Source organism: Anguilla rostrata, chromosome 6 (assembly GCF_018555375.3).
Source record: "Anguilla rostrata isolate EN2019 chromosome 6, ASM1855537v3, whole genome shotgun sequence".
Classification (NCBI taxonomy): domain Eukaryota; kingdom Metazoa; phylum Chordata; class Actinopteri; order Anguilliformes; family Anguillidae; genus Anguilla; species Anguilla rostrata.
In genome coordinates this window covers 13,962,649-13,975,091 of record NC_057938.1, presented here as the reverse complement: position 1 = coordinate 13,975,091, position 12,443 = coordinate 13,962,649, and positions in this window count along the sequence as shown.

The following is a 12,443-nucleotide window of genomic DNA, read 5'->3' as shown; positions in this document are numbered from 1 at the left end:
CAGCCATACATCCCCAAACCACAACATCCCCACACCATGCTTCACAGATGAGTGGGGTGCTTTGGATCTTGGGCAGTTTTTTTTTTTTTTTTTCTTTTGGCCTCCACACCTTGCTTTTGTCACCAATCTGGTACATGTGAACCTCAGTCTCATCTGTCCACAAGACCTTTTTCCAGAACTCTACAGGCTCTTTTATGTAGCAAACTGTAACCTGGCCATCCTGTTTTTTTTTTCTTATTTCCTAAGAGTCATAGTGGCTTCCTTGACTTTCATTGGTACAATACAAAAACACCAATGACAGACTCCAAAGGCAATCAAAAGCCTAGAATAAAGACTAGATACGGGCAGCTCTCTTATGCCTGCACTAAGAATGCAAGTGAACACACCTGCCTACTTAAAGAACACCCGTGAAGTCATTTTTTCCAAACATTATGGTGCCCTTAAATGGGAAGATGGGACTGTGTATAAACAGTGAAGCAAAATGTATAAAATGACCCTTTATTGCAAATATGCACTTTTACCACATGTCAATTGTTCAATTACAAATGTAAAATAGTAAAGTACAGAGCCAAATCAACAACAACAACAAAAAAAGTCTTTGTCCCAAAATTTATGGAGCTAACTGTGTATATATACATATATATATATATATATATATATATATATATATATATATATATATATATATATATATATATATATATATATATATATATATATATCTTTCTCTGTGTTTGAACCCTCCACTTCACAGGCTCCACAACAAGGGAGCTGTCCTTTGCTGAACCACAGAAACAGCTGAAGAACATTACTGTACCTAATCCCAGAGCTGTCTCCCATTTTACAGTCAGCCAGTATAGAAGAAAAGGAGAGGTCACTTGACTTGTGGAAAGCCTCTGCTTTGCTAACTCTACCCCGCTCCACGATATGCTTCTTGTTCACTCTCTTTCCGTTTTTTTTTTTTTTTGTTTAAATTGGAGACCTCTGAAAGCAAACAGATAAGACTCCCCGCTGATCTGGAAGCTGAACTGAACAGGCCCAGTTCTCCCAAGACCCTGTAATCCCTACACAGATCACCCAATGTGGATGTAAATACCCTGAAATTAAAGATGACATGCAGCATTTTAACCTCATATTTATTGTTTTATTTCAAATCCAGTGTGCTGGAGGGCCAAAATAACAAAAACTGTGTCACTGCCCTGATACTTTTGCATTTAACAATATATTGTTATATAGTTATATTGTTATAGTCTTCAAAAGGACTAAGATAAATTAAATTTCCCATTAGTGATGGATAAAGCAATGGTAGTTTTGATATTTAGAGCAATAACACAGGCAATCCAGTTAAAAAGGCCTTTCATTTTAAAGTTAGGGCACCTGTCCATACACAGAGAAAGGATGTGGTCTTTGCAATATGAATTACCCATGATAGAATGCACAGCAATTAGGATGACTTGTTTTGTAAAGGTAATGATCGACCCAGTACTTTGAATCTGTGTGATAGAATAGGGTTTACAGTTAAAGGATTTTTAAAAAGTAAAAATGCTGAACTGGACCATCCGTATCAACTGGCATGAACATTCAGGCACAACATGCTGACTGTATGTGACCCAGTTGAGGGGTTGTGGCTATGGTCACGTATAGTCAAATTGAGTTGATAAAGGTCCTTGACATTCGGAACATTTGGAATTATAATTTCCCCACTTCCTGAATTCTGAGCTCATTATAATTTTTACACTTCCTGCATTCTGAGCCAAATCAGTCATGCAACAGAATGCAGTGGGGAAAGAAAAAAAACAGCCAGCAAATCATCTTCAAATGAACTGAAAGTGACTCCGAAAAGGTTCATGGACTCCTGTTACCAGCACAATTCAGCAACAGCTCCTGCTGAGTTTTCATGCATTTAATTTGCCATTGTGTGTATTTACTAACTAGGAGGATGGGGAACTCTGCAGGAACTCCTGCAGTTGTGAACATTTAGTTTTCACATTTGGTGATCTGTGCAAAGATCTAGCTATACGCATCTTTTCAGATTGTAATTGGCAGTGCATGGCCAACTGAGATTTGTTGATATTTACAGTAGAGATCTGCCAAAGTCTAGGAAATGACTGACTCAAATAATGAATGCCTTTAAACCATCCTCATTGTCTGGGGGTTAGGAAGAAACACCATTTCCCTGACTCTCCGGCTTGTTTAAATGATTGATGAAGAGGGGCTAAGAGGTGCTTCAGCTGTGATAATCAAATCATTGCCTTTCTGACAATCACCTCTAAACTAGATCTTATCCTTTTTCTTGAAGAGCGGAGTTTGACTTGTTCAGCAATCATTTTAAACTGCATGGAAAAAATAAAAAAATTGCATTCTCGTTGGAAGTTAAGGATGAATGTTAATTGAATCCATGCCAGTGCATACAGGTGGGATTGTCCATTAAAAATTTTTAATGGTTAGATACATGAAACAAAATACTGGGTGTTTTTGAGTGGAAGCCCATCACTTGCTGGCCATTGCTATTAGTGTACAACCGCAATTCTTAGTGTGAATATCAGGAGGAGCAGCAGCACTGAGGGGTGGGGGGGGGGGAGTGAATATAGGAATCTAGGGGAGGACAGGTCGATCAAAGAGCGTCAGGGAGGCGGGGGGTAGAACCAAAATCACATTAAGCCAGTCCGGCTCTTCACCGCGCAGCGGAGGATTCATCGACACTAATACCGTTAAGAAGGAGGCAGTAGGCAGCTCGTTGTGCTTTAGATTTTTTGAAAAAGCACATACCAAGCCATTTTGGGCTCAGGCTTCAGGTTGATCTCGACCACCAAGGTAATGTAAGACTTACCTCAGTATTACCCTTATAAGTGTATTGAATTTCATTCACTCATGTGCTTCCTGAGCTCTGTCAGCTTTGTACTCAATATCGATAGTCTCCTCCATTCCGGTGCTTGTAGTTAGCCTTGCATTTTTGCATTTGGTGTTGTTTGCTGTAATGGCCTTGCGAGTTTTCCTTGTACCTCATATATCAACAGTTCTCGCACTAGTTCCATCTTAAACTGTACACAACATCATGTTTACACACTGATGCTCTTTACCAGTTTTTTAAAGAGGTTTCCAGAAAATGTTCTGGCTTCACGAGGAGTTTTTACCACGCTGACAAATTTCCTTGTGTATTGAAGAGGAGGATGTGCAACCCTTCGGAGATATTTTCATTCTATGCTGCAAGAAGCAGTGAAGAGGAATTGGCCTTTGGTGTAAATCCAGGGTTACCTCTCCGGGCTGCTAACTGCTAATGAATCACACAGTGTCTGGGAGCCCAAGCAGAAAACATCTAATAGTGTCTGAACAGTTCAACACCCTTTAAACGCTACAAAATTTCTATCGCCATTGCGTTTATTATACTAGGTATTACGCTCAGTGGTATTTCTAGATTAAACCTCATTGTCTGCCTCATTTTCTATCCTCTCTAATAATTTTGGTGTTATTATGGAAGTGTTTTTCTTTTCTTTTCTTCATAAAATTACATTAAAATGCTTTGTTCTGGGAGTTTTATTTAAGAATATCTCATGTGGCACCTTGTCATTTATACGTGGCTGCATTCACTATGTGCTGAATGATATTTCACTGGCTACAATACCCTCTTTTTCATCATGTATTCCTATCCTTTCATATCTATGCATAGTGTTATACAATCACAACCAAGGAGAAGGTTTGTGGCTTTTGATTCTTTGCTTTAGTTTCCTTGAATAAAATAACATCTGGTATTTTCGCAGGACTTGGGCCCTGAACAACAAGGTCCAGGATAGTGAGATAGTGCTAGCACAAAACATTATTACAGGATTATTACAGCAGGGAGCTTGTAGAGAATGACATTTTAGCAATGTACAGTGTTCTTTTTTTAATTAATATAAACACAATTTCCAACGATGCTGTTAACAGGTTGAGATAATACATTTTCCCACACCCAACAATGTAATAAACAGGTTGAGATAATGCATTTTCCTACACCCAAGCAAAAGGCAATATTGCCAGGATAAAGTTGGCAGGGGTCACGGCAGCCCGGTTGAACAGTCTGGACATTTCAGTGATGTCCTTATGCTGGACAGGAGAATGGTATTTGATTGCTGGCCAGGCCACTTTGATTCCTCACCAAACACAGTTGGTTTTCCTTCAAACATATGTCAGTGGAACACGATGTGGATGAACATCTTTTGTTAGTGTCATTTTGATTTTTGACAACACGCCTTGCTATCATATTTTTGTCAGCAGTTTCAGCAATGCGAAACTATGGTAACATCTGTCAAAGCACTGTGAAATGAAAGCAGACTGTCACTACTGTATTTTAATGACAACCGAGCAGGCACTTAGATTTACCTTAGCTAAATGAAATGCCATTCACCTATTGTGATGGAAGACATCTGGATATTGTTAACATGTCAAAGCAAGCCATGTTTAAATGCCCTTTTTTTCCCAGAATACATTAAATGTGCCAGGAAGTGAGGATTCATGAATATTTTGTGATAAGACTGATGGCAATATGACATTCTAGATTCATAGCTCATTCTTCAGTCTGCTTCCCAGAGAACTGCAGGAGGCTGACAGTCTTAAACAGGTTATATTTAAATTTTTTACCATAGTACTACTTAAACTAATATTTTCAGATCAATCTGAAATGAGCTTTGGAAAATAAAAGGGCTGGGAGTTCCATAAATGGACAGTCTTACATTAGAGATTTTCAGTGTAAAATTATTAAAATCGTTGTACACTGAAACACACACACACACACACACACACACACACACATAAATACCAACAAGATCATCACAGTGCATATACACAGGGGTATTTATAGATAACAATTAAGATTAAGACAGCATGTCACTGGACTGTATTAGGAAACTGGTTTACCTATAAGAAACGTCAGCAGAACCAGATTTGAATCCAGCCTCTGTCTGAACATTCAGTGCCACCCACTGCACATCCCTGCCAATCCATATTGAACAGATATTGCATTACCCAACCTTTCTACCGCTGGAATTAGGGAAACACAATTCCCAATCCTTTGAACAGGAAGTCTCCTTTGGTTGGGTGAGATGTCTTTCAAGTCTACGAACAGGGCAGCCAGTGTAACTCCCTCTCTGTGCAAACGCAGTGGGTCTGAAGCAAGCTGTGCCACCCTATCTGTGTGGGTACTGAATGGTAGACTATCTGAAAGAGCTGATAATGGCCCTCATCTGTGCAGTTTTCAACAGACTCAGCTTAAACCCCATGCTGCTTTATGGAGAATTATAATAGTTTAAAATCAATGAATATGAGGGGATCTGTCACAGGCAGGGAGGAGAAGGCAGCAAAAGACTCTCACCATGACAGTGACTACCTACAGAGGTGAGAGAACCTGCTAATATGTAAAACCAGCTGTACTATTTGACTGTAGTGCCATTTCCATAAAGAAACATTTATGGAACATTCAGGGTTTAAACTATTGCGTGATATGTGAAATCAAATGAATCAAATCAAAGGCCAAGGTGAATGCAGAGAAAGGAAAATAAAACTATAATATGTGTATTGAGCATAACGAAATAAGAAAACCCATCTACATTCATACACAGGTACACTGTTGAACAGGATTAAATACTGTACCTGATTATGCACCATTTTACTATATACAGTAAAATGGATATTAACACAATTATGTTTGTTCTGGCTCTATACTCCAGCACATCAAATTTGAAATAAAACAATGAATGTAATATTAAAGTGGAGAGTGTCTTAATTTGAGGATATTTTTATCCATATTGGGTGATCGTATCAGTATTACAACCCTTTCAATACATAGCGCTACCATTTTAGGAGAGCAAAAACAATTGGACAATTGGCTAACCAGCTGTTTCTTGGCCAGCTGTGTTTTTGTTCATGCACCAGAAAGCTAACAAAAAGTTGATTTTGGCTACGGAATTTGCATTTGATTCTGTTGCATTTTGAGTCGATAAAAGACAGCCAAAACACTGGGTGTGTCAAAATTAACTGTTTGATATATTGTTATACCGCAAGCTCCATAATTATTGGGACAAAGACATATTTTTTCTTGATTTGGCTCTGTGCTCCACAATTTTAGATTTGTAGTTGAACAATTCACCTGATGTGATTTAAGTGCAGATTCTATATATTCATATGTATATGCAATTTATGCTTTTTTTCACTAATTGCTGTGACATTTCGGTTTTAATGTCATGAATAATTGCTGCGAAAGAAATATAATTGCCTGCCTGTAAAAAGCAAACAAGATCATTGCAAATGTTAGCCAGCATGTGGTGGAGGAAGGGATCTTATCACTTTTGCATGTGTTACGCCTGGGAAGTAAAGCAGTTTTGAAGCCTAGGGGAAATAAAAGCAGACCTTACTGAAGGTTTATCATTCGGGTATACAATTCAGGAGATGAAATGGTCCTTTCACAATGCGAAATGCTGCAGACATATGAACAGGAGTGTGCCTCCTTGCTGCACAAAAGGCTTTCTTGCACTGGAGTTTGAAACAGGAAATGGAATATTGAGTTGCCTGGGCACTGTGGAAACCTACTGTAGGATCTGGTTTTAACATGCTTCTTGATCCTCAGTTTTCTATGGAAATGCTTCTGGTGCATCTGAGGTTTATCTGATTTACAGCATGGAGGCAGGGTCTTTTTATTGTGCACATATATATATATATATATATATATATATATATATATATATATATATATATATATATATATATATATATATATATATATATATATATTGCTTCTACTACTTTCCATCAATCTGTGTTTTCATAGGTTTGATCCCTGGGTGGAATGGTTAACACATTTAGGGCTGCTCGAAAATAATAATAATAAAAATAAATAAATAAGTGAAAAAAGCTGTTTCAATCGTATTTTAGAGTTTACTGGTGGAATTCCTACTACAGTGCAAGCCACTAGGCTAATCACATCGTCTTATTTTTCCCCCCTGTCAAAGTGCTGTCTGAAGCAGGTGGGAGAGAAAAATGTGTTTCATTATCAACGAGAGTTAAGCTGGCACAATTGGAAGCCTCTGTGAAGAGGAGGCTTGAGGAGGATTTGAAATTCGTGGACTAAAAGACAGGGTCTGATTGGGGAATTAATCCCTGGAGGCCTTGCCAGCGGAGTAATCAGATCTGATTTTGGCTAGTTAACTCCCTTTGCAGTCCTCAAGATAACACGACATCCATTAATTACAACCACCATGCAGTTTTTATTAGCCCTTTTTTGCTCTACAGTACGAACATATTTCTCAACACCGAATCGCTCTTGGCGTAATTAATTTGCCACCTCGGTAAATGTCAGAGTTGCAAAGGTAAGACTCTCATTTGCTTGTACTCTACATTCTTAATGTTCATTCCCAGCTCTGTGTAACCCTCTTGCAGGACTCCACAAAATATTTGCTTGGTCACATTCGTTTGAAGATTGGGAGCAACGGAAGAAATGCAGAAATAGTCACACATTTGAATGGCCTGAAAGCAAAGGATAGGGAAGGAGAGGAATACTTGCTATTAGAGCAGGGGCGTCCACAAGGAAGTCTTTGCCTTTAAACTGAATCACAAATCATAGAGCTGTATTTCGCTTTTAGGTAATGATTTATTACGATTTCACTGCTGTTATTCAAGATGAAAGAGCGTATATTCCCTGAAAACATGTAAAATGCACTGAAAAGGCATCAAAGGCAAATAAATAATCTGGTTTATATTTGAACTCAACAGAAATTCAAGAGTGGTTGAAGGGAACCTTCTTATAGTTGATGCCCTAATTCTCTGCACTTCCAAATTTACTAGTGAGAGAGATGTTGCCATGTTTTAATTTTCTACCTGTAGCTATATAGGCTTTGCCACTTGGAGAGGCTCACCCATTTCCATTAGAAATGTGCGTACGTCTTTCCTTTTACTATAACATGCCAGATATGAACACCACACCACATTATTCTATAAGCCCATCATGACATGACATTCATGATGGGATTATAGAATAATGGGAAAAATATATTTTTTGGGTGCAGTTCCCCTTTAAGATCTTTCTCGTGCTTGCTCAGAAAAACATGCTCTCTCTCTCTCACACACACACACACACACACACACACACAGGTGATGGTATCCACCCGGTTACTTCCTCAGCAAAGTGCATTATTAAGGCTAAAGCAACTGATACAACAATTCAAGTGACTTTTCAGCGTGTAGAAGGGACACGCTCCCATTTTGAACCAGCATGTCTCCTTCATGCACTGAAAATTAAAGCACCATGCAAAATTAGATTTTGTTTGTGCATCCTGCCCATAGTAATTATAGGTCCTCAGGCGTACTACAGTAAGAAAAGGCAATACAAACCCCACAGTCTTATAAATCATTTGATTTGTTAAAGTGTCAGCAAGTGCGGTAATGGGATTCAAGCAAAGCAAAGTCGTTCATATCCCTGTCAGCTTCCCAGTGCTACAGTGTTCACTTTTCCTAAATCTGTTTCCTCTGAGAAATCTTAAAAATGATCAATTCCTTTTTTTTTTTTTACCCAGATACGACCAGTTGTAATACTACACTATAATACTACAGTAATACTACTCTCGCAGATTTTGTCTGAAAATATTTAGCAATTTTTAAAATCTTTAACTGGGTTCCTATGTCCTTTTTAATCTTCAGTTCAGGAAAAAATGAAGCCTAAAAGACTGAAAGTTACTTCATATGCATCAACAATACATCCATCCATCCATTATCTACAACCACTAATCCTGGTCAGGGTCACGGGGGGTACTGAAGCCTATCCCAGCGTACATAGGACAAGAGGCAGGAATACACTCTGAACAGGTCACCATCGCACCATCTATCGCAGGGCATATGCATCTATAAGAAATTGCTAAATGTTCTTTTGTAAGCATGAGTCTTCCGCAACTGTCAGTGAATACTAGGACAACTAATAACATATTGTAGTTCCTAACACAATAACAGAAATAAGAAATGTATTTTTCTTTTCAGCAAAAATATTTGCAGTATGGGGACCAATGCTTATTTAACATTTCAATAAGTCTTCTCCAGCTTAACTCCAAAGATATTGCGCAGATTTAGAAACATAATTATTTTCTCCTCAACATGGGATTGGCAACTGGAGTTACAGTATCTCTGTCACCCTTATTCGTACAGGAGCACTGCAGAAGAAAATCTTTCACTCCCCCAGTGCACTGTCCTGCGAGTAAGAATTATGGCCTGCCATCCATACAGTACTGCAGGAGAAAGCTAGCGCTGATTGGAGGAGTGGCATATCCTAGCAGCCTCTGAGTGCCAGGTGTGCCAGTGGAAAAAAAACTTGGCAGCAACAACCTGAGGAACCAAATGATCCCTGGCCAATTATGTTGTGCTGCTGTGGACTCAGCACATCATTAATGTTCAGTGAGTTATTGTCATGTCTGCTTAAGCAAAGGAAGGTCTGCAGTCATAATACTTGTGCATCTTTGACCTCAACTACCTCTACCTTATTCTAATGACGCTTCAGTTTATCTTTGGTCGCAGAGTTGCATTTGTGATAGACTGTGGCCTTTTTCTTTAATTTGTTCAAGCATTTTTTTTTTCCATTTCAGAGGAGGCTCTTTTAATAATAAATGCAAGGAATCTAATATGCACCCACGATCCGTCCTTTCTGCCAAATATGCTTCATTTAATTATTCTGATGAATCATGATCATAGCACCATCCCATGCAGAAGCAACCCGTGTGCCTTTGCTTTTGGCGCACTGCATCATACAGTATAATAATTTCACCAGCAATGAATATTGAATGTATTACTTGCTAACATTGCTTGTTTGAAAAGGACCACAATGCACACAGTGGCTGTACTTTTCATGTTAGGGGAGAGTATTTTTTTGCACTAGATACATTGTCAGAGAAATCATTGAAAATTCAGCTAAAGCACAGGTCCTGGTGAGTCCTGATTGTACCAGTGCAGTCGATGCAGTTGAGTCTGACACTTCACGCAGAGTTCTTTTACAACCCTCCAGGGGGTGGGAATATTCATGAAGGCATGTGAATCAGGACAGAGCTGGTGGCAATGAATGTACTGTTTTTGGGCCTGATATTCATAAACTGTCATGTGCCACTGCATCTTTTAATTAAGAATGCAGGGAGACTGGAAGTATCCATGACAAGACCATCTGGTTTCAATTGAAAATGATTTTTACATTACCTCATTGCTAAAGTTCCAGGTCACCCGTGGTATATGTCATCCCTGTCACCACACCCCTGATAGATGCCGATCCTCGCTACTTAATTTCCCATGATACATCCAATAAATAAATAAAAATACAAACCAAAAAAATGGGTTATATGTTTTGGCTTGGGCAGTCTGAAAATTGACAATGAAACCAGACGGGGTTATTTCCAAACAATACTATAGCACAATGTTTATTTCAGCTTGACAAGATCAAGGAAAGTGGTAAACCAGAATCAAAAATGAACTTTCTGAATTTGTGATTCAGGTCTTGAAATTCATCCAGTCTAATTAGCACGTTTAACATGCACAAGAGTGAATCATGAGGGCATGCTTTCTGCAGGAAAACAGTTGAGAATTATCTTTTCCAAATTACAGGAAGCACACTAAATAAGGAGAGACAAAAAAAATTTAATTGAAAACATTTTCAAAGAAATAGCATTAATTATAAATTCTCAAGAGTGACTGACTTAAAACTCCAGCCACATCCCGAAAGGGCATTGCAGACACCTCAATCAAGGTTGGTTTAATTAAAATTCATGAGGGCTAAATAATACACACAATACATTTATCAGCCACATCCTGTGAGAGGAATATTTGTAGAGAATTAATGATATCATATGGGCACTGGACAAATTAGAAAGAACAGTCAATATAAACATCATTATAAATATATGGTGAAATATGAATTATGCATTTTCATATCTTCTGTCTGCAGGGCTACAGTTCTCTCTTCTAGAGGAATTGCAAAAAATAAACTTATCCGCAAAATCCAAACCCGACTGAAAAGGGTGGCATGGGCACAAAAGATTAGAGGACGTAATAAGAAAACTGCAATTCTCTCAGTCCAAGATACTGAAAGTGGCCGTTTTCTTCATAGGACCTTAAGACCCGAAAGTGATTTCTGACTTTAATAATGATGCAGTATTGGAATTCCAAAGAACAACACAAGATTTTCACTGTGCCAGAATTTAAACATGTAAAAACTTAAAAAAATTAAACAAGGACATGACCCCATTAAGATCATGCCATGGAACTTGTTTGTGCTTTAGTTGGAATCCATCATATGATTCTTCCACTGCCAAACTGTAAAATAAATGGCAGATCACCTCATAAATTAAATGTATATTCCCCGTGGGACCTTAATGCTAACAGCCAACTTTGTAACCCTGCTGTCCACAATACCACATTGTGAAAGCTCACAATACAAAACTGCTTAATTGTTCCGTTCCTCTTATGTAACTGAGCAAATGGAGACCTGTGTATTTTCCTCCTTGTCAGAAAGTAATTAAATATATATGCTTTCTGACCGCAAAGCAGGAATATGGCTATTTCTGGGTAACTATACCTACATGAATGGATATCTGTCAAGCTAACGGGTGGATGAACTGAATTTAATGAACAGACACAGTGAGGCCTTTGTGATGACAGATATAGAAAAAAAACATTTATATTTTAATACTATGGTTTTTTTTATTAGTGATCTTTATAATATTCATATTTAACCACATCTCTTCCTCTGAAGGTAATGAGAAAAGCAAGATGAAATGGATTTAAAGCAGTGCAAAGACTTGGGATTTTAATTAATTTGAGACTGAATGATGAAATCTTTAATAAGACTACTTATTATCCAATTTTAAGATGTCGTCCATTCCAAAAGTGTGTCACCTTATAGGTAACCAGCTAGATAACATTAATTGTAGCTTGCTACAAAGTTGGGCATATTGCTACAATCATGATTAATTAGAAGAAGATGAACTGAAAGTAATGGTCATGGTACTTCCGCACTACTAGATATTGTCATTAGATTTATAGTAATTGTATATCACCGTTTTTTTTTGTTTTGTTTTTTTTGGGGGGGGGGGGCGGGGGTCACTTGGTTTTATGAGAAATCATGCAAAATCAATACCTTTTTACCAACAAAATACCATTTTATTGATGTGTACATGCCTTCCAGTAAATTACATTTATTTGTTGTTTAAAGATGTATATAATCAAAAGAAGCAGCATATTACTGTACACGATCTACCTACTAGAACTTTCATCTGCATTGGCCCCAGGATTATTTTTCCAAGTGTGATAAATTTGGCAGGTGAAAAATATGGCATATCATCGTGTCTTCGCTGATCTGGGATGTGATGCATATCGGGCTAGCTTCTTACGCCCCCAGTGGCCATGCTAATTGGTCGCTGACCTCTAACAATAACATTAGCCTTAAATTA